At 42.9% G+C, this 27,250-nt stretch overlaps 2 protein-coding genes across 3 annotated transcripts in view; one reads left to right on the top strand and one right to left on the bottom strand.

Moving 5' to 3' along the window:
- The window catches only part of LOC125466302 (gap junction gamma-1 protein-like), a 55,999-nt gene extending 55,236 nt beyond the window's left edge, over window positions 1-763 (bottom strand). For both annotated transcript variants that reach the window (XM_059638746.1, XM_059638747.1), the window contains exon 1: window positions 468-763. The gene's annotated coding sequence lies outside the window, so the exon portion shown is untranslated. The remainder of the gene's footprint in view (window positions 1-467) is intronic.
- LOC125466304 (HIG1 domain family member 1A, mitochondrial-like) overlaps window positions 1-27,250 on the top strand; it is a 55,923-nt gene that overhangs the window by 2,498 nt on the left and 26,175 nt on the right. The window lies entirely within an intron of this gene.

The following is a 27,250-nucleotide window of genomic DNA, read 5'->3' as shown; positions in this document are numbered from 1 at the left end:
GGGTCAGTAGGTACATCTGGAAACTCTCAAAACTTCTCAGCTACAATGTATGGGCCACAGCGAGCTCAGTGATAGTAAAACAGCACTGGCACACACATTTTTACAAAGTCAATAAATCTAACTGAAAAATATTTCCAAAAAAAGGGAAACCCATTACAAAAATTAAAAGCAAAATCTGAGATTTCAGAATCCAGCACACATACTGATCATCACAAACACAACAATGATTGTTGAATCTCCTTCACCAAACAATTCACCACATCTAATTTTCACAAAGCAATAAACATCCAAAAAGAAACTTGAAAAAGTGAAGCCCTGTACCAGTACCCAGTGAAGACTGATAATGCTTAGGCAAATGCTGTTTTTAAATAGCAGTGATGAATATGCTATGATTACAGTTAATGCTTTGGCCAAACTAAAACTGTTTTGTTGAATTGATCAGTGGCAGTTTGCCTGGATCTTCTTACCTTCAAAAATTCTTTGTTCTGTTCTCCATCAATGTGTAGCGGTTTGTCAAACTATTTGGAGCCAACCCGATCAGGAATTCCACAACAGACTCCTTAGCATCCTCTGCTTTCTAAGATCAGCTACAGCCTACCAGTAGCAGGAAAGCTGTCCGCTGCAAGTGCTTATATAAATGTGTCCATGTATCTACAGCAGTGGTTTAAGCTATGAACTAGCTCCAGCTTTCAGTACCCAAATGTTTAGTGCCCCTAGGCTTCTCTGGTAGCAGAGAAAGATGAGCACTGGTATTGAAAACTCTAAAACTCAGCCAAAACTGACCAGCTATGAATAGTTAATGAGGGCCCCTGCCTTTTTATTATGAATTTGTCTGAATGCAAGACTAGATTGTAGCAACTAAGACACAAATAAATCCTGTCATGGATAAAAGGGATCTGGAGCATTTATTCTGGTTATAGTGATAAAGATGCCCTGGTTCTACTGCACCAGAGGCGGCCCTCTCATTAGGGAGAGAGGTCTGATGGTGACTTAACCTGAGGGTCCCCATAACTCAGATGAGGGGAAAGGTTGAGAAGGGGGGTTCTTCATGATAACCTCGGCCAAGGTAGGGATTGAACCTTTTCTGTTGGTGTCACTCTGCATTGCAAGCCAAGCGACCCAGCCAACTGAGTTAACTAACTCAATTGGCAACGTGAGTAGCTAATTACTTGTTGATGGACAACAGGCTGCAGAATCATTAAGCGTTAGTGAACAAGTTACCATGATTGAAAACTCTCACTGGAAAGATTCCCAGTGCTCTGACCTGGCCACAGCCAAACATCATGACACTGTCATAACTCCAGATACTTCACTAGAATTGCCAAACTTTATTCACTTTGACTAATGGCATGCCCTCTCTGTGGAAGAGTGGAGCTGGGCACAACCATACAACTATTCAGCCTGGATAATAAAATGTGAGGCTGGATGAACACAGCAGGCCAAGCAGCATCTCAGGAGCACAAAAGCTGACGTTTCGGGCCTAGACCCTTCATCTGATGAAGGGTCTAGGCCCGAAACGTCAGCTTTTGTGCTCCTGAGATGCTGCTTGGCCTGCTGTGTTCATCCAGCCTCACATTTTATTATCTTGGAATCTCCAGCATCTGCAGTTCCCATTATCTCTGAAACTATTCAGCCTGGTTAGGCAGGAGTTAAGGAGAGATTCTCTGTTTGACATTACAAGGCTTAGGCTAAGTGTTACAGGGCACCCATGAGTGGGAATCTACTCTGTGTGAGTGGATCCATATATCAGAATACTGTGCCAGTAGCCACATGCCCAAATAAGGATCAGTAATAGATGCTGACTTTATCAGCAATGCCTGAATTCCAAGGGCAAATGCAAAAAAAAAGCACCGGTGTGTGCTTAAACTTCAGTGCGTGACCTACAACAGAATGATGATTGGTTGTTTAAAAACATGAACTTCACAGTAAGCTCTAAGGAAAACTTAAGTGTTGGTGAAATATTGTAGTTTTATAAATAATGCCAAAGGTAAGATATCTAAACTGGGACAGTATATTTTGTATCATGATACTGAAGTGAAGTGTTACAGTACCACAATGTATTTTTGTGTTTCATGTATGTATGTAGTTAAATAAATGTAATTAAATCTAACCTCTTAAAAAACCCTAGTAAAATTTTAAATAGTTGAATTCTCTCTACATATTCAGTTGAACATAAAATCTGTTTGACTTTGTTGAGTTACTGTGTTAGGATGTCCTCACCAAAAGCTACTTCCTTTCAGATGATGGGAACTGCAGACGCTGGAGAATCTGAGATAACCAAGTGTGGAGCTGGATGAACACAGCAGGCCAAGCAGCATCTTAGGAGAACAAAAGCTGATGTTTCAGGCCTAGACCCTTCATCAGAAAAGGGTGATGAGGAGACGATTCTGAAATAAACAGGGAGAGAGGGGGAGGCGGACCGAGGATGGGTAGAGGAGAAGATAGGTGGAGAGGAGAGTATAGTTTCTCCAATTTTTTTTCCTCTCCCCTATCCATCCTCGGTCCACACCTCCCCCCCCCCCCACCCCTCCGCCTCCCTTATTTATTTCAGAACCTTCTCCTCATCACCCTTTTCTGATGAAGGGTCTAGGTCCGAAATGTTAGCTTTTGTGCTCCGAAGATGCTGCTTGGCCTGCTGTGTTCATCCAGCTCCACACTTTTTTTAATCTCACTATTTCCTTTGACTTGACTGAAGACTACTGACATGACAAGACACACAACTACTGTGAGCCTGCTATCACTGGCTGAGAAACAAGGTGGAAAAAGGCAAGCATGCATCCAGGTGGACTTAGTGGGTGAGCACTAAGACAGCAAGTGAATAGCACTGAGATGCAGCCTGGTCCAGTACACGAACTGGGAGCAGGTCATGCACGTGTCCTAGCTGCAATATTACAATGAGAGTTTCCGTTGCACGCTGAAGCACAGCACTGAATTGTAGAAGAGTCCTGTAAGTGGAGTAGAGACATGCCATGAGGGTCCCTAAATGTTGGATGCTAATGTACATGGACAGGAGGTGTGAGTGGCTGGTGCCCATTGGGTGTGACCTGAGATGTTGGTGCATAGCATCCAACTCGCAGGTTCTTCGGAGCTGGAGTCATCGAGTGCCCACTCCGACTTCAAAGTCCAGAATTCTCAGCTTCGAGTTTGCTCATGGCAAGTGGTACAATAGAAATCTACATATTAATGAGGTGTTATCTACCAATAATAAGATCATTAGCAAAAGTAATAATTCCCCTCAATAGGCAATTTCCCATTGCTTAGTGAGAATCTCGCATTGACACCTAAAACTTTGTTAAAAGATGCAATTAGCTCCTAACAGTGAGGTAGACATTGATAACATGTGATTCTGCTACATATCCTGCCATAGCCAACATTGTTCCAGACCTGATAAGATTCCCTGATAAAGACACCAGAAATTAAGGACTTTAGTACCAAGATAATTCTAAGGCAAGGTGATTACAGTTAAGACACTAGTGACACCTGTATTTTACTCAGAGTTGACAGCCATGAGATGGGTGGAGGAAATACGAAAGAATAAGCCCAACAGAAATTGCTGGAGAATCCAGGAAATCAAATGCAAATCTTTTCGAATGGTACCCAGACCAAACGGTTAATTGTCAAATTTCTAATATGATCTAACTTGAGTATCTCAGGAGGGGTCTTATGGTGCAGTGGTAGAGTCCCTGCCTCTGAATCAGGAGGCCCAGCTTCATGTCCCACCTGCTCCAGAGTTGTGCAATAAAAATCTTCAAACAGGCTGGTTAGAAAATCTCTCTCTCAACATCCAGCAAATGTGAATCCCATGCTTTCACGTATCAAACAGACACTGAATGCGCCCACCCTGGACATCATCCCAGCTGTTTTTATAATCATAATTATTATCAGGAGACTGCAAAATGATGGCAGGAAACACCACCTGTAATGGACACAATCAGCATTGGGCCCAGCTTGTTGCTGGGTGATGCCTCAGAACCTCTTAGTCCCCTTATACCTCACACTACCCTGATGGCTCATTTCCACCCATTACCCTCACATGGACACCCACCTCATGAACTTACCCCCCAGCTGTCCTTCCCACACTCTTCAGCCCCAAAATTACACCTTAGATGATGCTCAGCCTGTTAGCCATGTGAAGGTCACTACCAATAAGTCCAGCCTCCCCCTCCCAGAGACTGCACATCCTCTATTTCTGTTCTGCACAAACCCTATCATCAGCTTTGTTTCACCTCTACAAATGTCCCTGCTTTCATCTTGCAGCCTCCGCTGCACCCCACCTCACCCACACATTTTGGCAGTGACGCCCCACTACCCCCATAGCCATCCACCATCTTGCATCCCTTGAATGACCAGGACTGTAATCATGTCCCAGAAATGACTGACCAATGGGTAGCCCCTAGACATGACTAAACACACCCCTGACCACTGTGTCTGCAGTGCCCTGACTGATCTGATTGAGACATGATTTCCCTGACAGTTGTGATGGACAGAACAGACTAATGCTCAACCCTCAGACAGACACGTATCCCTTGACTGTGAGCACCCCAAGCAGACAACTATCCATGGCCAAGTCTTTGGGCTGTGTGCAGGCTGTGCTCATGACTGCTGGCTCTGGGATTCCCCTGACTGACATGGTCTCTTCTTGATCTGACTGGGGATTATCTCCCTGGCATGGCCATTTGGTTGTGTCCTAGCCATGTAGGCAATAGATTGACATATGGGTGTGCCACACTTCAAGATGTCTTCCCCACGCCCCCAACCCTGGACAGATCCTTGCTGAGAGGCATGACAAGCAGCCAGTCTTTGTGTTTGCACAAATGAGCACCTCAACACAGTAATACTGTCAACCGTTGATGTTTCAGTCAGAGCCAATGCACTGATGGACATGGTAATGCAAGGCAAGGTATGGATGGTGTGAGCATACAGATAGGCGCCAAGTGAGCAGTCCCGGGATGCAGTCTGGTCCCACCTGGAAACAGGTGCAGGTTGCGCATACTGAGTGTTCCTGCCGCAGCCTTACAATGTTCTTTGCCAGTGCCCCCTGCAAGGTGAGCCTGTGCTTTCTAAGCAGTCTGTCAGTGTCTTGGTGTGGTGTCATGATGGTTGTGAGAGCTCAGTAACTTCTGGTCACAAATGTTCATGGATTGCATGTGGCTGGTGCCTGTGGATGGTGTCCTGAGAGGCAGCGTGGTTACAAGCAACATGGAGGTGCTGTGGGCCAAGTGGTGTGTGGAATCTGTCACGTACCTGCTCTGTTTTCCACACTGGGTTTTCTTGATGTCCGGTTTGTTTGACATAGTTGATAAGATAGGAATCTGAATATTAATGAGGCAAGCTGGGGTATCAGCAAGTCATTTGTCAAGCAATAATTGCCTTTACTTGGCCACTCACAGCTGCCTAATGACAACTTACCAACATGCTTGGCAAGAGCTTAAAAGATGGAGCAAGTTTCTCCCTCTGTCGAAATGGGCTTCTCCAAACCTCTCATCAATTCTGACAAAAATCTTACCATCTCCCACATTGTACAGACCCCTAAAAGAGTACACCCTCAGTGTTACTTTCACTATCTTTAATGAAATTGACAGTTAATGCACTCATTAATATTCACCTTCCAAACTCATGAACATTTCCATCAAGAAGGACCAGGCTAGCAAATACATGGGAACACCATCACCTGCTAGTCAGCTCTGAGCCACTCACCATCTCGACTCGGAAATATGTCACTGTTCCTTCAATGTCACTGGGTCCAAATCTTGGAATTCCCATCCTAACCACTTTGAGTGTCTGCCTACAGCGCACGGACCAATAGTTCAACAAGACAGTTCACCACCATCTTCTCAAGGGCAAGTAGGGATGGCTAATAAATGCTCATCTGGCCACTTGTGCTCACGTCCTGTAAGTGATATCTTTAAAATATGTTCTTTCATTCTTGTGTAGTAAGATTTTTGTTTTAAGCTGTGAATATGAGGCATCATTTTAGTAAATACATGTTTTTTGCAGATTTGTGAAATAAAAGTCTTACCAGTTCCTGCTGAGATTATAAGATGAAACAGAACACTATGGATTTAGTATCACTCCCATCTCAAGATTATGCATTGCCCACCCCTATATTTGGAACTGGCTCACAGATTGTGTTCAGAACTGCAGGCTAGAATAAGGGCTGTTGGTCTTAATGTGTGCAGGTTTACAGTTCGTTGTCAGCTGTGCCTGTTTATAAGCGGAAGCTTACTAGAAGCAAATCAACATTGTTTCAAGCAGGATTTTATTTTTCACCGCTACATTGTGGAGAATTATCATCCGGAAAAATGACAATATATGTAAACTGTGTATTGAGCTAAGGTCATGCTGCACAGAAATGAAATTCCATGTTTTGAATATTTCATTGCTTCGATGTTGTCTGAATAGAGAACTTACAGAAGCTTTTGTCACAATTTCTTATTAAGTTAGTCACAGTAACAAAATAAAAATATCATTAGAAGGTTGCTTATGTAGCCAACAGCCAGTGTTAGGCTATATTTGCCAGCCAAATGAGACCTATTTCTGAACTAGAAATTGCCTCATGTTATTTGAAGACATTGTAGCAATGTTGTATCTTTCATAGATGTAGAATAGAGGAATTGTAATTCTAATAACTTCCACTTATGTGTCACAAATAGAGTAGAAAAGAAATTCCAAGGTGCTTTGCAGAAGTATATTTGAAGCAATATTGTTCCCAAGTTGAAGTGAGGAAAAAAATTACCAAAAGTTTGGCCAAAGAGATGCGTTTTCAGGAAACTCTGAAAAGTTGTGGAAAAAGAGGCAGACATTCAGGAAGTTTGAGGGAAGGAGTTGCAAACATGGAACCTCGACAACTAAAGGGGATGATGAAACCAAAAAAGAAGGATTGGGCGTTTGATAGGATGCTGGTGTTTATAGATATGATTCAATTCATTCAAACAGGGAAGGTAAATCTATGAAGTGATTTCATCACAAGGATGCTAACTTTCAATTTGAGGTGCTGGAGGATTGGAAGTGGATCTGGGACAGTGAGGGTAGAAGAGATATATAATGGAGACAAATGCCTTTTTAACGAGAATGTCTTTACACCAAAGATGACTACAACTCAATTTTTTTTAAAATTTACAATAAAAAATATCTTTTACTTTCATCAGGTTTTTAAATGTAATAAAGCGTCTTTATTGGATATTACTCACAGGACAATTATCAAACAATATTTGACTCAGTCGCATAGTAATATTGGGATAAATGACGAAAAAACAAAAAAAAACTGCTCAAAGCTGTGTGTTTTAAGAAATGCCTGAAAGGACAATCAAGAGATAGACGGTTTAGAGTGGAAATTCCACAGCTGGGGACTTAGAAGCTTAAGGCGAGACCACCAAGTATGAAACAATTAAAATTACGGTCATCAACAGGCTAGAAAGGAGGGAGTAGCTATCTAGGATGTTTGTGAAGATGGTTTTGTAGAAAAGGAACAGTGAGCCCAGGGAGGGATTTGAAAATAATATGCAAGTTTTAAAATGGAATGATTGTTTAACTGGGTACCAATGTAGGTCAGCGAGCACAGTGATGAATTAACAGCCTGGTGTGACTTAGGACAGATGTGGCAGAGCCCGAGGGTGAACTGGGAATTCCAGAGGATTAAATGTGGGAGGGTAGCCATGAGCAGTCAAATTTTGAAATAAGAAAAGAGTAGAGTATGAACAAATGGGCTGAGGCAGGAATGGAGTCAGGCAGAGATAAAAATAAGAAGGTCTGAGAGATAGTGTAGGCGTGTAGTGAGAGGTAAAATATGGCAATGAGGTTGCAAACAATTTGATTCAGCCTCAGGTGGTTACCATGGGAGAAAAGTACAGTTGGTGGCAAGAAAATGACGCTTATGGTAGGGACTGAAGAATTTGGTCTTCCAAATATTTGGATGGAGAAGATTTCTGTTCGTTCATTCAGTAGTGGAAATTGGGTGAGCAGTTTTATTTATGGTGGAGGCCTTCTGAGAGTTGGTGGTGTGGGAGAGCAGTGGCAAATGAGGATGAGAATGAGAATGGATGATATCACCAAAGGGCCACACAAAGATGAGAAACAGTTGGAGGTCAAGTACAGATCCTTAGGGGGTTCCTGAGGTAAAGGCGTAGGCGGTAGAGGCAGACAGTGAGGTCATGGTAATATGATTGGACTAGTAATTTACACCCCCAGTTTAATATTCTGGGGAGATTAATTTGAACCCCACCATAGCAGATGATGAAATTTTAATTCGATTGACAATAAATTGGGGGGAAGTGATAAGCCAATGATAACCTTGTAACCAACGTTGATTGTCATAAAAACCTGTTGTTAGGTTAACTTGTGTTTTCTCAGGAAGTAAATCTGCTGTCTCTTGAAGGTCTGGCCTACACGTGACTCCAGACCCATTGTAAAGTGGTTGATTCTTAACTGCCCTCTGGGTAACTAAGGATGAGCAATAAATGCTGGCCGAACCAGTGATGTCTACATCTGTGAACAAATTTTAAAAACAAAACAGGATGGGAAAGATTGCGTAGAATAATCAAACTATAACTCATTCAATAAAAATACGAAAGCAGTCGCTTCCAGCTCAATGACAATGGAGAGGTTCTGGAAGCTGAGTTTAGGTTGAGAAGTACGATGTGGAATTGGTTTAACTTTGCCGCAGATGCATGCAACACCACAATCAGAATGCCAGTGCCAATCACTGTACATGGAACCTTGGAATGACAGTGTGTGTGCAGCTTAGAGGGAACATTCGTTCAAACCCTGAAACAAAAACTGAAATTGCTGGAAACTCAGCAAGTCTGACAGAATTTGTGGACAGAGTTTTTAATGTGTTGGTTCCAGTGACCGTTCTTCAGAACTGTTTATTGGAAACCTAATTGGAGGGAATCAAACTTGGAATTCCAGAAAAGAAGAACGTGGCTTTACAAACCAACAACCCCTTCAAGGACATGAAAAGGAAAAAGAGCTTGGTGATGGTTCATTAGTTTACAAGGGGATGCAGACAGGGTGGTGAAGAAAGCATTTGGTATGTTTGCCTTTATTGGTCAGTATATTGAATATAGACTTTGGGATGTCATGTTGCAATTGTACAGGTCATTGGTTAGACCACTTTTGGAGTACTGCACTAAATTTTGATCTCCCTGCTATAGGAAAGATGTTGTTAAACTTGAAAAGGTTCAGAAAACATTTACAAGGACGCTGCTGGGGTTGGAGGATTTGAGCTTTAGGGAGAGGTTGAATCGGCTGAAGCTATTTTCCCTGGAGTGTCAGAAGATGAGGGGTGACCTTATAGATATTTATAAAATCATGAGAGGCTCGGATAGGATGAATAGCCAAGGCCATTTTTTTTCTCAGGGTAGGGGAGTCCAAACTAGAGGGCATAGGCTTAAGGTGAGAGGGGAAAGATTTAAAAGGGCCCAAAGGAGCAACTTGGTCACACAGAAGCTGGTGTGAGTATAGAATGAGATGCCAGAGTGGCGTCTGATGGAATTACAACATTTAAGAGACATCTGAATAGGTGCCTAAATAGGAAGGGGTTAGAGGGATATGGGCGAAATGCTGGCAAATGTGACTAGATAGGATATCTGGTTGGCATAGACGACTTGAACCATAGGGTCTGTTTCTGGGCTCTGACTCTAAGATTTTATGACAGAGGTATCAAGTGTCCTTTGTTTTCAGGAAGTGGAGATAACAGCCATAACATGGGAACAAACAGTGTGAAAGACAGGTCAATGACACCAGCAGTGAGGGGGGAATGTGGTTCAGCAGATAATGAACTACAGATCATGAACTGATTGATAGATTTTATGATCATGTGTACCGAAATACGGTGAAAATCTTTGTTTGCGAGTGCTTCAGGCAGATCACAGCAAACAAAGGAAGTTCAGATCAAAAAGACTTGAGGCACACAGGTTACATTGCTGGTTACATTATCTGAGGCTAGACTCCATTCACCAGTTTGATAACGGCCAGAAAGAAGCTGTTCCTGAACCTGCTTGTGCATGTGCATGTGTTCAGGCTTCTGTATCTTCTGCCTGATGGAAGAGGTTGTAGGAGGTCATTACTGGGGTGTGATGGGTCTTTGATGATGTTGGCCACCTTTTTGCAGCAGTGAGCCGTGTAAATAGAGTCCATGGATGGAAGGTTGGCTTCTGTGACGGTCTGGGCTGTGCACACCACCTTCTGTAGTTTCTTACAGTCCTGGGCAGAACAATAGCTGCACCGGGCCATTATGCACCTGAACAGTACACTATCAAAGATGCAGCTGTTGAAGTTTGTAACTGGAGGGGATAATGGTGTTGAAGGCAGAGCTATAGTTGATGAGCAGGAGTCTGACGTAGCTGTCTTTGTTCAGATGTTCCAGGGGTGAGTGCAGGACTAGAGAAATGGCATCCTCTGTGGGCCTGTTATGTCAGTAGGCAAGCTGTAGGGGATCGAGGCAGGTTGAGAGGCTGGAGTTGATCTGGACCATGAAGCACTTCATAATTATTGAAGTCAGAGCCACTGGGTGGTAGTCATTAATGCACACTGCATGTGTTTTCTTACGAGGGGACATAGCTTTAAATTGAGGGGTGGTAGATATAGGACAGATGTCAGAGGTAGGTCCTTTACTCAGAGTGGTAAGGGTGTGCAACAGTAATAGATGTGCCAACTTTAAGGGCATTTAAATGGCCATTGGATAAACATATGGATGATAATGGAATAGTGTAGGTTAGATGCACTTCAGATTGGTTTCACAGGTCGGCACAACATCACAGGCCGAAGGGCCTGTACAGCACTGTAATGTTCTATGAATCCGTGGTCTTTTTGAAGCAGGTGGGGACTTTGGTTGAATACCTTCGTCAGTTAGTCTGCACAGAATGTGTGTGCTTGGCCAGGCACAGACAAGGCCCATTGTTTTCCTTGGATTGGTTCCCAGGAAGACTGACCTGATTTTGGAAGAGGTGACAGAGGGACTGTCCGTGGCTGTTGAGGCAAACGTTGCCATGCCGGTGATATTCTGCTCAAGCTGAGCATAGAAAGTGATGAGCCTGTTAGGGATGGATGTGGCATTGTCCGCTATCTTACACTCTTTCATTTTGTATCCTGTAATGTTGTTTAGGCCTTGCCATAGACAACACGAGTCTGTTTGGTAGGTCTGGGCCTCTAACTTGGTCTGGTACTGCCTCTTGGCCTCCCTGATGGCTTTTCGGAGATTATGTCTGAATTGCCCATGTTAGTCCAGGGTCACCCAACTTGAGTGCTGCATGTCTGGTCCTCAGCAAGGAGTGGATTTCCTGGTTCATCCAAGATTGACGGTTGGGGAGCACCTGGATTGATTTCTTTGGCACACAGTCCTCTGCGCATTTGCTAATGAAGCCCGTGATGGTGGTAGTGTACTCGTCTAAGATTTTCACTGAACATCTGATCATGGTCCATTCCACAGAGTCCAAGGAGTCCTGGACACTGTCTTCTGCTGCCTCAGACCAGCAACGTACTTAGTTTTGTGAAGGGTTCTCCCACTTCAGCTTCTGCTTTTAAGCTAAGAGGATCACAGTGCTGTGGTCAGATTTTCTGACGTGTTGATTGGGGTTTGTGCAATAGATCTCTTTGGTTGTGTAGCAGTGGTCCGGGGACCAAAGACCGAACAATTGAGACTTGAAACTGTAGATGTTGGCCCAAACTGTTTGTTTTTGTACTGCAGTATTCTGTGAAAATAGACTATGCTCAGTCCTTTAGTAGCAACAACCTGGATTTTCTAATAGTCAGCTGGTCATTATTCCAGTGCAGTTTGGAATTACACACAGGGGCCCTGCAGAATCCCCATTGTAGTAGACAATGAATAAACTGCACTAGAAATTGCGGACTCCACTGGGACATTCTTTAATTCTTCCATTAAAACAGAGACAATTTGATGCCTAGTTAGACGCCTGAATAATTATTTAACTGGTTTTACACTTGTATCGCACCTCAATTACACCTTCCCTAGACTCCTTACACCCTGACTAGATATCATCTGGGACAAGGGCCTACTGCCTCATTTCACTCAACTCTTCTTCCATTGGTGTGGACCCCTTCTGCCAATCTACACATCAGACTCTTCTCCCCAAATACCCACACCCTGCTCTGCACCGTCTCCCCAGTTGGCACCATACCCTCCCATCTATCTGACCGTCTACCTCCCAGCACCTGACTACCACACTTACCGTGGGGACTTGCGGCTTGACATTTGCATTTCAGAATCTGGCAGCTGACAGCTGTTGAAAGGATTTGTGATTTTCCCTCCCTTGACAGTACAGCACTACGAATCAGCAGTCGGAATGGAAGTGCCTCCCTGAATCTCTGAAGAAGTTCTGATTGGAATCTCCTCCCAGAAATGTGGAGCCCCCCTTTTTTTCTAAAGAAGTGAGGACAGTGGCATGGCAATGTGCATGAGATTGCTACATTTCAGAAAATCTGTCCCAACACTTAGAGCTCCACAGCTGCATCTCCAGGTAATGTGGAGGGAAAAAGAGACAGAATCCTCACTAGGCCCATATATGGTTGAACCTTGGGGGATTTTATGTTTTCAAACCTTAGACTGCTCATTATATCGATGCATGTGCCAATTATGTCAGTCACAGCATTTTTGAGTAAATATTTGTTCCACTATGGTGCCAGCTATGTCACAAAAATCACTCACAGAAGACTTGCTCAATTAACTTTGACACAGCTATAACTCAAAATGATATTGCTGACTGTCTTCACTCATAGCAAGGATTACATAAACATTTTTTAACAGACTCAAGAAAGGATATGTAAGACATGTTAAGAAGAAGGGAAAATATGTGGAAAATTGAACAGAATAATTTTTTTTTCCAAAACTTGTTCAGGAAATTTCTGTTGAACAAGAAGGTAACATTTAAGACCAGAGGTCTACAATGTCCACGTACTTAAAAACAGTAGTTTGATTTGGTGTCCTGACAGATTATGACAAAGATTAGAAGAAGCCTGTTAAACATTGTTCACATGTGAGAACACAACATCTGCTTTCACTAGTTGTTTTTCTTTACTCATTTTGGACAAGGCAGACATCCAACTTGACGTTTTCTAGAACATAATGTCATGAACATGGGTTTGATGATGTAAATTATATTAATTTTGTACAAGAAGGCTGCAAAAAAGGTGATTAATGTCACTACATAAGTGGAATAAATGGCATTTACAAGTTCCGTTCCACTTTGTTTTAAACAAGTTCACATTGTTTCAAATTATCCATTAGGAAAAAGTCTGATTTCTGCAAATAATAGAAAAGGTGTGTTTTATTTTTCAAAGAACAAAGCCTTAAAATAGTATCAGTGACAATGGGAACTGTAGATGCTGGGAGGCGCAGTGGTACTATGGCGCACTGACCTCCACATCGCCGAGGCCAAACGCCAACTCTCCGACACCACTTCCTACCGCCCCCTCGATCATGACCCCACACCCGAGCACCTAACCATCATCTCCAACACCATTCATGACCTCATCACCTCAGTGGACCTCCCACCCACAGCCTCCAACCTCATTGTTCCCCAACCCCGCACGCCCCGTTTCTATCTCCTTCCCAAAACCCACAAACCTGCCTGCCCTGATCGACCCATCGTCTCAGCCTGCTCCTGCCCCACCGAACTCATCTCCACCTATCTGGACTCCATTTTCTCCCCTTTGGTCCAGGAACTCCCTACCTACGTCCGTGACACCACCCACGCCCTCCACCTCCTCCAGGACATCCAATTCCCTGGCCCCCAACACCCCATTTTCACCATGGATGTCCAGTCCCTATACACCTGTATTCCGCATGCAGATGGCCTCAAGGCCCTCCGCTTCTTCCTGTCCCGCAGGCCCGACCAGTCCCCCTCCACCGACACCCTCATCCGCCTAGCCGAACTCGTCCTCACCCTCAACAACTTCTCTTTCAATTCCTCCCACTTCCTACAGACTAAGGGGGTGGCCATGGGCACCCGCATCGGCCCCAGCTATGCCTGCCTCTTTGTAGGTTATGTGGAACAGTCCCTCTTCCGCACCTACACAGGCCCCCAACCCCACCTCTTCCTCCGTTACATTGACTGTATCGGCGCCGCCTCTTGCTCCGCAGAGGAACTCGAACAGTTCATCCACTTCACCAACACCTTCCACCCCAACCTTCAGTTCACCTGGGCCATCTCCAGCACATCCCTCACCTTCCTGGGCCTCTCAGTCTCCATCTCAGGCAACCAGCTTGTAATTGATGTCCATTTCAAGCCCACCGACGCCCACAGCTACCTAGAATACACCTCCTCCCACCCACCCTCCTGCAAAAATTCCATTCCCTATTCCCAATTCCTCCGCCTCTGCCGCATCTGCTCCCACAATGAGGCATTCCACTCCCGCACATCCCAGATGTCCAAGTTCTTCAAGGACCGCAACTTTCCCCCCACAGTGGTCGAGAACGCCCTTGACGGCGTCTCCCGCATTTCCCGCAACACATCCCTCACACCCCGCCCCCGCCACAACTGCCCAAAGAGGATCCCCCTCATTCTCACACACCACCCCACCAACCTCCAGATACAATGCATCATCCTCCGACACTTCCGCCATTTACAATCCGACCCCACCACCCAAGACATTTTTCCATCCCCACCCCTGTCTGCTTTCCGGAGAGACCACTGTCTCCGTGACTCCCTTGTTCGCTCCACACTGCCCTCCAATCCCACCACACCCGGCACCTTCCCCTGCAACCGCAGGAAATGCTACACTTGCCCCCACACCTCCTCCCTCACCCCTATCCCAGGCCCCCAGATGACTTTCCACATTAAGCAGAGGTTCACTTGCACATCTGCCAATGTGGTATACTGCATCCACTGTACCCCGTGTGGCCTCCTCTACATTGGGGAAACCAAGCGGAGGCTTGGGGACTGCTTTGCAGAACACCTCCGCTCGGTTCGCAATAAACAACTGCACCTCCCAGTCGCAAATCATTTCCACTCCCCCTCCCATTCTTTAGATGGCATGTCCATCATGGGCCTCCTGCAGTGCCACAATGATGCCACCTGAAGGTTGCAGGAACAGCAACTTATATTCCCCTGCAGCCCAATGGTATCAATGTGGACTTCACCAGCTTCAAAATCTCCCCTTTCCCCACCGCATCCCAAAACTAGCCCAGTTCGTCCCCTCCCCCCACTGCACCACACAACCAGCCCAGCTCTTCCCCTCCACCCTGCATCCCAAAACCAGTCCAACCCGTCTCTGCCTCCCTAACCTGTTCTTCCTCTCACCCATCCCTTCCTCCCACCCCAAGCCGCACCTCCATCTCCTACCTACTAACCTCATCCCACCTCCTTGACCTGTCCGTCTTCCCTGGACTGACCTATCCCCTCCCTACCACCCCACCTATACTCTCCTCTCCACCTATCTTCTTTTCTCTCCATCTTCGGTCCGCCTCCCCTTCTCTCCCTATTTATTCAGAACCCTCACCCCATCCCCCTCTCTGATGAAGGGTCTAGGCCCGAAACATCAGCTTTTGTACTCCTGAGATGCTGCTGGGCCTGCTGTGTTCATCCAGCCTCACATTTCAAAACCTTAAAATATCCCTGTTATGGGCATGGCAAGATAGGTGTGGGAAACATCTTTTTGAAAATTATGGGGCTTTTCACAGAGTACTTGAGATTCACAACTTTGCAGAAGTCTAGGGGATTCATTGAGCACAATCTTTGTTTCTCAAACCATGTTGACTCATAGTACAAAGTTGTTGCTGATACAATATTCAAATTTTCATCTAATAAACAATTCCATCAATTTACACAGCCTGTTCCTTGTGACCAGTTTGTTTTGAAGTCATTTGTTAAATGAAATTACTGATTTTATCAATGGTATTTATGTTTAGAAAGAACATGTTTTCCATGGTCCTCTCATTTCACCTTCTTAACACTTTTCAATATTTTCCTCGTCTGGTTCCAGAGAACACTCTCTTCCCGTTTCCCTGCAAGCTTGGTTCTGGAAGGGTTTAAACAGAGGTTCAAAAAGACATTTAATCTAGTCAGTCTGTTGCACATAGCGGCTTTAAATACGAATATGAGAGAAAAAATACTAATTATAGACAGTAGAGGGCATGCATGGTCAACCTGAAAATGGCACAGCAAAACCAGATTACATTTAGCTGCCAACATTTCTGTGTTAAAGGACAGACTATCAAACATTCACTCAATCAGAGATTGAGTTTCATAGACAGAATCGCACAGAATGAGGTGCACCTACTATAAATATGCAGGTCTAGTGTAAAGGGCTGTTATGGTGCAGTGGCAATGTCTGTGTGAGCCAGGAGGCCAGGGTTCAAGTTCCAATTGCCCCAGAGTTGTGCAATATAATCTCTGAATGGACTGATTCAGAAATAGCTACAGGGCTATCATTTCTGATTTGTGGGACTGTTTCAATTCTGGGTTTTTGCCTCTTACAGTTGCAACTACTAACTCAGTGGAAAATGGCTTTATTCTTTACCAGGACTGCAGTTACAGCCTAAATGCAGATTTGGGACACAGAATTACATTGGAATAAAGGTGAAAGACTTCCCCCAAAAGTAATGATCCCACTCCACTTCCCTTCAGAGTCATTTCAGTCTTTGATATCAAATTTAAATAATGTATGTTTAACACCAATATGTGTTGGTTTCAGCTTGCTTCTTACAAATTGCTCACTGTGGATTTGTTTCTTTAATTTGAAGCATATTGTGTTAACTTTTGACCCTGTGTACAATACCCTTAGTTAAATGGGTCCTCAGCACAAATAGTTACGATATGATTTTCCAATGTGGCAGTCTCATGATTTGACTTGTTGGCTGCCTGTTTTCTTGAAAACTCCTCATGCAAGTAGGTCCTTGGGAATACAATATTTTTGTTTTCACATGACCTCTATATACATGTGGGATGATACTACAAATGAGAAAGATGTTCTAACAAACTGAGGAGTACTGAACAGAAATTAACCCCCCCAGCACCACTGATCTAGGGATGGATGAGCTGAAGTCAAGTTGCGTAGGAAGTTGCTCCCTGGATTTTGCTCCATAAATGGATAATTTTGTTTTATTTAAACTTTTAATCCTAAATTATTCATTCCCAGAATAGTAGTGTAGAAAACTGATGTCCAGCTAATAAGCACAACATTCATAGGAATGATAAGTAAACATTAGAAATAAATGTATAGTTTCAGGGATACTATTTACTGTGTGATTAGATACAGCACTGTTACGGCCTTATGTAAAACTTACTTAAATACAAGGAAGAGCTGGTTGAATACACTGGGTGTATGATTTGAACAGAGGATTCTGATTGTCTGATAACTTTCTGAAACCTTGGCATTTCATTCTATTTTCATTCTTGCACATCTCCAACCTTTAGTCAAACTGCCATTAGCAGCCATGACTTCAAGTTCTTGCACTGTAACCTCAAAACTTACTGCTTGAGTTCTCTCCTAGGTCTCCCTGTCTCTGTCTCCACCTTTCAGCCTTGCCTCATGAGCCAATTTCTGGTAAAATTCAGCCTATAGGCTACGTGTCATCTTTGGCAGGTTTTGAGAAGGGCTTCTCTCTGAAAGATGTACCATAGTTTTTTGCACTATCATCCTAACTCACCTCATTTCCTATGGCATCCTGCTAGTCATATCCACCCACTTGCCACAAGAGGACGTACTGCCCACTGCTGGGACCTCCCAAGATTCCTGGCACAAGTGCCATTTTTCAAGCTCAGCCGTATGCCTAGTCAACTGCTGGCAGTCCACAGCTATCCTGCACCATTATCCTCTGGACGTGTTTAGAGGTGGAGAGTAATTGGCACTTGCTTTGCCAACAGGAAGCTGGAGGTCCTGCTGGGAGAGGGAGTTAGTGCATATGTGTGGTTACCGCCCTGAGACTAATGGCAATCCAGAGGACAAGGTGGTGAGCTGGATTTACCAGATAACCATGCTGAATTTCAACTTGGACATTTTCACCATCTGGTTTCTTTGCAGTGGGTAGGAGAGTGAGACCTTGCAGAACACTATACCAAGATGACATCATTGTAAGGATGCTAATGTCTGTTTCATCCATTTACCATCTTATCCATTCTACCTTTTGATCCACAGTGTACCACCCACAGCAGAGATGCCCAACATATAGTCTACTGACTGGTGTCCAGCTGGCCAAGGATTAGCCTGTACATCAGGGTTCAAAGTATAGGGAAATTGAAGAGGCAGCTTCTGTAAAGAAATACTTCTCCAATCACGACTGCTGATTGGTTCGCTCGGTGATGTAATCCACATCCACTCTTGGCAATGCTCTTACTCTCTTCCAAAAATTAGAAAATATTCATCCCTCAATGAAAAGAGTGATTTTTCCTTTGATAAAGCCTATTTGCGCGAATATAAATTGCATATTTTTCGATCTGTACTGCCTGAGGAATATAGGGATGGCATAGAGTAATACGTTTTTACCATAAAATGAATGGGTGCTCTTTTCTACAAAATATAAACAGCATGAAAAGATTGTGATTTTTACATACACCAGTTTGAAATAAAACATTTGGGTAATATCTGTTGCTGGTAGCATCCTTAAAACGCTATTGTGCCCTCGGACAAGCACTGGTCATTTGGAGTTGTCCCACGTTTCCTGTCATTTGGCCCAGACAGGTTGGAGAATGGAAAATTAGCACCCCACTTCACCATCAGAAGCCAGGAGGTTCTGTTGGACAGAGTTTTGTATCGTCCATCCAGTTTGCCTGGTAAGGTAGGAAACTGTATATTAGTGAGGCATGGTGTGCAGTGAATAATTTTGTTAATGAGCAATAATCGCCCCACAGTGAGGCAATGGCCTAGTGATATTCCCACTGGACTGTTAAGCCAGAGACTCGGATAATGTTCTGGGGACCCAAGTTCGAATTCCGCCACAGCAGATGGTGGAATTTGAATTCAATAAATATCTGGAATTAAGAATCTAATGATGACTGTGAATCCATTGCTGATTGTTGGAAAATCCTTTAGGAAATGTCCTTTAGGGAAGGAAACTATGTTCCTTACCTATGTGACCTGAGACCCACAGCAATGTATTTGACTCTGAACTGCCCTCTGAGCAATTAGGGATGGGCAATAAATGCTGTCTAGACAGTGACGCCCTCATCGCATGAATAAATAAAGAAAAAAAGGCAACTTTCCACTGCTCACTGGGAATATCAGCTTGGCACCCAGCAGTTGCATAAAAGTTGCAATGAGTTGCTCCTGAGGTCGAAATGGACTTCTCACACAATTCTGCTTTGGGGAGGAGGTAGCCTGATCCCTCCACTGTGGAGGAATGGGGAAGTGAGCGCTAACTCAAATGTGTGATGGACAACTGTTTTAGTAGTATCGGGTCATTTGGAAATCACCTACCAGCTTGCAGTAACAGTTATAATGCCAGACATCTAAAGCAGATATTGTGAGAAGAGAATACACTTTTAAATAAGTCTTCTCATTTGAATCTTGCTTATTAAAATTTTTTTTGTGTTGTTGTTTCAATAATAGCCAAGCTATTTCTACATTTTGTTAACCAGCCCCATGAGTTAGAGGAAAATTGAAATGTGACCATTCACAGAAAAAGGTGGGATTTCTCTGATCTATGGAAGCAAAGAACAAAGACCCCTTCGACGACTGAAATTTATCTTTTCCTGAGCAGAACACAGCTATATCCAAACTTGCAACCATAAACATCCACAAAATCCAAGGATGCACGGGAAAACCATGCACTGCATGTTCTCCTTGAAGTTGCATATCACCATTCCTTCACTGTTCAAAGTCCTGGAACTCATTTCCCAACCGCACTGTAGGGTGTCCCCCACACCCTAACCACTGCAACAATTCAAGAAGGCAGCTCACCACCACGTTCCCCAATAATGTATATGGGATGAGCTGCCAGAGCAGGTGGTGCAGGCTGGTACAATTGCAACATTTCAAAGGCATCTGGATGGGTATATGAGTAGGAAAGGTGAAGAGGGATAGGGGCCAAATGTTGGCAAAAATAACTAGATTAATTTAGGGTATCTGGAGTTGGACCGAAGGGTCTGTTGCCATTCTTTACAATGCTATGACTTTATACATGCTGGCTGAGATAACATTACCCTCACCCAAGGAACAAACAAATATTTTCTATATCTGCTGTAGCTTCTGTATGACAGCTCCCTGTCATGCTCTCCCATTGTCAACTGTTAGCTGCAAGTCATCATCAGGATTGGTGCCGTTCTCAAAATTAACGCAGCCCAAAGTTCCACAAAAGCAATTAATCTTTTTTTTGTTGAAATCAGTGGGATTTAAACACTTTTCAAGACATATAACTTTCACCCCTAATACAATGATTCCCCATCAACCAGCCATCTATCCTCGAAGTAGAAATTCACCTCTCTTTCATTAGAACAGGGTGATGACATCAGATTCACTGTAAGAGCTAGTGTACCAGGCTCAATTATTCCACAGGGATCAGGAATTTGGTGTCAGGATCAGATATCACTCCCAAGCACCTGCCTGTCTCCAGGTTAACCATCTAATTAGGACTATTGAAGTTTTTTTTTGGCCGGGGGGGGAGAGAAAATGTTCATATTGTTGGAAGGAGGCCAGCACCCTCACCAACAAGAGGTAGGCACTACTGAGGCAGGAAGGTGAGTGCACAGGGGCCTCAATATGAAGGGGCGTCAGAAATACACTGAAAAAAATTAAAGAAGTTCAGAATTATTAATGCCATCAGAGCTAAAATCATTATGGTATAGTTCCAGGCTGGTGAAATTATAGACATGGGGAGAAACAAGACATTTATTGGACTTGAAATTAAGGATTAAAATTTTAATATTATAGGAAACTGGTGAGATACTAAACAAATATTTCTCATCAGTTTTTACTGTGCAGAAGAACATGAAAGCTAGGCATATTGGGAAATAAACAGTGATATCTTGCGAAGAGTTCATATTACAGACGATGAGATATTGGAAATCTTCAAACACATAAAGGCAGATAAATCCCCAAGACCTGACCGAATATTTCCCAGAACTGTATGGGAAGCTAGGGAAGAGATTGTTGGGTCTCTTGCTGAGATATTTCTATCAATAGTCACAAGTGAGGTGCCAGAAGACTGGAGGTTGGCTAATATGGTGCTGTTATTTAAGAAAGGCTTTAAGGAAAAGCTACAGAGATACAGACCAGCAAGCCTTACACCAGTAAGTTGTTGGAAGGGATTCTGAGAGACAGGATTTATAGGCATTTGGAAAGGCAAGAACTGATTAGGGATAGTCAGCATGGCTTTATGCTTGGGAAATCATGTCTCACTAACTTGATTGAGTCTTTTGAAGAGGTGACAGAAGACTGATGAAAACAGAGTTGCAGACATTGTCTGTATGGTCTTCAGCAAAGTATCTGACAATGTTTCATATGGTAGACTGGTTAGCAAGGTTAGATCACATGAGATCTAGTGGGAGCTAGCCAATTGGATACAAAATTGGCTTGCAGTTAGGAGATGGATGGTGGTGATGGTTAGGGTTAGGGTTGGAGTTGTTTTTCGGACTGTGACTAATGCTGTGCCACGAAGATTAGTGCTGGATCCACTGCTTTTTGTCATTTATACAAATGATTTGGATGTGAACACAAGCGATATGGTCAGTAAGTCTGCAGACGACACCAAAATAGATGGTGTAGAGGACAGTGAAGAAGATTATCTCCAGAGTGGAAAAGGACCTTGATCTGGTAGGCCGAGGGGCAGATGGAGTTTAATTTAGATAAATGTGAGGTGTTACATTTTAGTTAATGATAGGATGCTGGGGAATGTTGCTGAACAAAGAGACGTAGAGAGCAGGTTCATGGTTCCTTGAATGTGGAGTTCCAGATAGACAGTGTGGTGAAGAAGGCATTTGGCACACTTGCCTTCATTGGTGAGAACACCGAATACGGGAGTTGGAACATCATGTTGTGGCTGTACAGGATGTTGATTAGGCCACTTCATTGAATACTGTGTACAATTCTGTTTGCCCTTCTATAGGAAGCATGTTGTTAAATGTGAGAGGCTACAGGAAAGATTGACAAGGATGTTGCCTGGACTGGAGGGTCTGAGCTATACAGCGGGACTGAATAAGCTGGGAATATTTTTCTGCAAATTGAGGGTTGACTTCTGAGGTTTATAAAATCATGAGGGGCATGGGTAGGGTGAATAGCCAAGGCCTTTTTCTTAGGGTTGGGGAATCTTAACCTAGAAGACACAGGTTTAAGGTGAGAGGGAAAAGATTTAAAAACGACCTGACAGGTAACTTCTTCATACAAAGGGTGGTGTGTGTATGGAACGAGCTGCCAGAGGAGGTGGTGGAGGCTGGTACAATAGGAGGGGTTTACAGGGATATGTTGGCAAATGGGACTAGGTCAGATTGGGATGTCTGGTTGATCTGGATGAGTTGAACCAAAGGGTCTGTTTCCATGCTGTAGAACTCTGATTCTATGGCTCTGGATCAATTTAGGACATCAAGCACAGTGTTGTTGGGTGAGTGGGGCATGGTGAATAGTAATGGTAGAAGTTTTCCTTTCCGAATCAACCAGTTCAGAAATGATACAACACACCTTTTACAACAGGTGGGACTTGAACCCATGTCTCTTGGCTCAGAGTTAGGGACGTGTAATTACCTTTAAATTGCGTCTGATATCTCACTGAAGGCTATCAGCATATGAGATGTAATATAATGATTTAGTAAGTAATGTGTAATAAACCTATTTGCTATTCATCAAGATAGAAGGATATCCTCGTCCATATGTTAGGAGTTGCCTTACAGGCAAAAAAGATTAACGGTGGTGAATCTACCAAGGATATATCACATGGTTAGAGCACAAACCATTGTTTACAAAAGCGTTTGTCAAAATGCAGCTACATTCTTTTTCTCCTAAGATCGGCAAGATTCCTTTAAATGGAATTAATTGTTTGCTACTACGGGTATTCCTGACTGGGTATTTAGTGTTTTTGACATTTATTACAAGGTGTGATTTGTTAAAAAAGGACAGTGTATGTTAAATGTTCCAAGGACATACTTTGGCATTTATTGTTTCTGAAACCACACAAACATGGCACTTTGCACTGCAGTTTACTCAGCACACTATGGTATCAGGAGTCAAAGTCATTGCAGAACCAAACATCCAGGTATTTATGATGAGTTATAAGTTAAATTGTTGACAACCTCACAAAGTACAGGGTAATGAGTAATGAAATAACGTCGTGCTACAGGTAGTGCATTTCAGAACTGCCAACCTCTCCAGACGCCCCTCATGGTGTCTTTCATTAAATGTTAACTTCCTACTCAATACTGCAAGCAAACTAAAAGAAACCAAAGGAGTAATTTAAAAGTGATTATTTTTATTTTCCTTACATACTTCTATAAATAACAAAGAGAAGTACGGGAGTTGGGAGGAGCAGCAGAAAATCTGGTTTTTCATGAACTGTCTAATGAAATGATGAATGATCTGGTCATTTTCCATTTAGTGTGAGGAGTTGTGGGCAGTTTTCGACACCATATCTAAGAAGGTACGTGCTGGCCTTGGTCGGGTTCACAAGAACGATTCTGGGAATGAAGGGCTAGTCACATGAAGAATGGTTGAGCATTCTGGGTCTATGCTTGGTGGAGTTTGAAAAGATGGGAGTGGGGAGGAACCGCATTGAAATTTACAGAATATGGATACAGTCAACATGGAGAAGATGTTTCCTCTAGTAGGCAGGACTAGAATCTGAAGGCACAGCCTCAGTGAAGGGACAACCCTTTAGAACTGAGATGAGAAGGAATTTCTTTATCCAAAAGGTGGTGAATCTGTGGAACTCCAATTTCACACAAGGTTGTGAAGCGCAAGTCAATGAGAGTATTTAAGACAGATATAGATAGATATAGACAGATTTTTGATTAGTAAGGGAATGAAGGGTTTTGGGGAGAGAGTAGGAGAATGGTGTTGAGAAATATATCACCATGATAAAATGGTGAAGCAGACTCTGGGCCAAATGGCCTCATTTCGCATCTATACCTTATGAACTTATCTATCCTCCATTCTCCTAAGATTATATGTCCAGTGAGTAAACGGCAGGTGAATGGGATATGGTCATGTGATAACACTTCCTGCCAAAGCTGTCCAATCCAAATAATATGTCCATTTCTCAGTCAAATAGTTACAGTTCCATCCATAGGTTAATCTTGTTCATGGGAATTGGGTTCCGTGGACTAGGCCAAAGTTTATTGTCCAGAGGACACTTAAGAGTCAATCATATTGCTGTGAATTTGGAGTCACAAGTAGGTCAGACCATGTAATTATAACTAAATTAGCGAACGTGATGTGAATTAGGCCATTCAGCCCACTGAATCTGCTCCATTCGATCAAGGTTGATATGTTTCACAACAATTGGCAGTGGTTATTCCAGACATTATAGATTCAAATTTTACTGCCTGCTATGGTGAGATTTGAATCCATGTTCCATGAACATCAGTTCAAGGTTCTGGATTGCTAGCATAGAGACATTCACATTAACACTACACTATGCTACCCCTTTCCCCCTACTGTTAATGGCACAAGTTTCATGGCTATTCAGCTATGGTACTGGGTGACAGAGTAGGATCTAATCCTAAAGATGGCAATAGCAAACTTGAAAGGGCTTAATTTCCTTTCAACATTCTTTTAACTGAATCATTTAACTTTTTAAAGCAGAGAGGAATTTGTATCTATTTGGGAACTGATGAGTACAGTAGCCTGGAGGTTAATTAAATCCAAGGGTATATTTACCAAGCTATTACACACATGAACGGAGTCCACATGGAGACTAGGTATTACAGGTATCTTCTCCCCATTCACCTGTCCTCACTCAGGGCTGCAAAAGCACTTGCAAATACATATGGCACTAACTTACATTTGCAACTCTGAGGAAAAACACAATAAAGCCTGGAACTGATGGTTTAGGTTCAATCTGGATCACCATACTAAGAAACACAAGATGAGTTTATACCAGTATAATTTTCAAGTTCAACTGATTGTCCAATAATGCTGTCAATTTGTGACTAACAGGGTGTACTTATTTTACACGTGCGTATAATTTCTTGCAAGGGTTAACCTCATATCGCAGCCAGTTTTGCCATGACTGAGATTAAATGTTGAGCACAAGTGCCAACATTTTCTTTAATGAATTTTTTCAGTTTTGTTGTAGAATGAGCCTTAAAAAGCTTCCAGCAATCTTACCAATTTTTTAGAAGTCTTCTTCATGGCTCTAGGGAACTGGATCTATCTGAATATTAAACTTGATGCAGAGTTCTTTGATAAAACAGTGATTTAGAGAGGCAGTGATCTCATTTGGAATGGGTCATATCACACAGTCAGACCAATACAACTATGACAAGAATGGTCTCAGGTCACTACTTCAGATAAATTGCTTTTTTAAGTTATTACTTTCTGCATTCATCACATGACATATTTTATGTTCTTCCATTTAATTAACGAGATGGAATCTTACACAAGTTGAATTCAAACAACAGAAAATCCTGCATATATTCAGAAAGCTGGGCAGTATCTATGAATAGGGAAGCAGTTAAGGTTTGAGGCTGTTTCAGAGAAAGTAGGAACTGCAGATGCTGGAGAATCTGAGATAACAAGGTGTGGAGCTGGATGAACACCGCAGGCCAAGCAGCATCAGAGGAGCAGGAAGGCTGATGTTGCAGGCCTAGACCCTCCTTCAGAAAACATGTCAGCCTTCCTGCTGCTCTGGTGCTACCTAGCCTGCTGTGTTCATCCAGCTCTGCACCTTGTTATCCCATAATGTTTGAGGCTGATGACTCTTCATCAGAAATGAAGAATTTAGATATGTAATAGGTGATAAGCAAGTGAAAGGGAGCAGACCAGGAAAATAAATAAATTGGAGGGTCACTGACATGGTGGAAAGCAGGACAGAAAAAGGGTTTCTGGTCCTAGAACAAAGCAAATGTTACTGGAACAAGTAAGAAACCAGAAGAAATACAAACAGAAATGGTTGGAGAATCCATTATGACTCTCCTTAGGAAGAAGTAGTTTCAAACAGACAACTAATTGTTACCTGTTTTTTACACCTCAAATGCAGTCAGACTGCTGAGTTTCTCCAGCATTTTGTTTTTATTTCAGATCACCAGCATCTGCAGTAGTTTGCTTTTAAAGAAGCAAACAATGTGTACAGAGGAAGTGTGAATGGGTGATGGGCATACAGCTGTTGTCCGAAAGCAAAGAAAGGGAAACACAAGACAGCAAAGCCAAATTTTTGGAAAGAAAACATGAGGAGGTGCAACATATGATCTGAAATAGTTAAACTCAATGTCGAAGGCTGTTAAGTGGTTAACAAAGTGCTGGTCCTCAAGCTTACACTGAGCTTTGTTGTTGGGGAGAATGGGAGCAAGATGGAAATGAATTACCACATAACACGTAAAGCAGAGTCATTTAGCTGACTCAGCAAAAGTGTTCTGCAAAGAATTCACCAAATCTGCATGTGTTCTCAGAGGTTGAGCTTTGTGATTAAATCAGAAACTAAATCAAAGTTGCAATTATGGGACTTAAATTACAAATAGCCTCGAGATTTGAACTCTCTCAAACAGAAACTGTGGCTACTTTGTATTGTAACGTTTAATCTTTAAAACGTTTGTGCTATTAACTAAATCAAAAACAGGCTACACGTTGTGTTGGTTACACTCTCTGTGATATTATTTATCTTGTTACTCATTCCTATATTCATTAGTATTAAGTCACCTTTTTCTTTCTATCCATTGTTTAGTTTGAATTCTCAGAATAAATGTACTGAGTTATTTATGGGGATTGTGTGAATCAGATGAGCTTTGAGCCTCATAGAAACAAAAGGCAGGAAATATCTGAGTAAGTCACATAATGTGTAATTGAGGGCACACAGGATACCATTGCATTCATTGTGTCAGTCAGTGAGGAGGCAGGTAACAAGCAGGTGAAATACTGTCCACTAGGGAAGATAACTAGCAGAAGACAATAGGTTTGGGTCAGTGGTTGGTATGTCTGTCACTCGTGGAGTGAGACAACAGGATTCCAAGAGCTGAAAGAGGCAAAATATTTCCAAAACGTTTAACAATTATTTGTCCCACATTTGCACTGTGTTACACAGTTGTGTACAATACTAATGAATTGTAAGGCAGGAAGTTAGAATTTGTTTGCTTAAGAAAGGTATGTGGTCCCTTTAAGACAGACTGCTTTTCTAAGCTAAGAGATTTAAACAGAAAATGTCTGCAAACAGCTACAA

This window comes from Stegostoma tigrinum, chromosome 31 (assembly GCF_030684315.1).
Source record: "Stegostoma tigrinum isolate sSteTig4 chromosome 31, sSteTig4.hap1, whole genome shotgun sequence".
NCBI classification, from domain to species: domain Eukaryota; kingdom Metazoa; phylum Chordata; class Chondrichthyes; order Orectolobiformes; family Stegostomatidae; genus Stegostoma; species Stegostoma tigrinum.
Note: the sequence above shows the minus strand (reverse complement) of the source record. Positions and strands in the feature narration are given on the sequence as shown.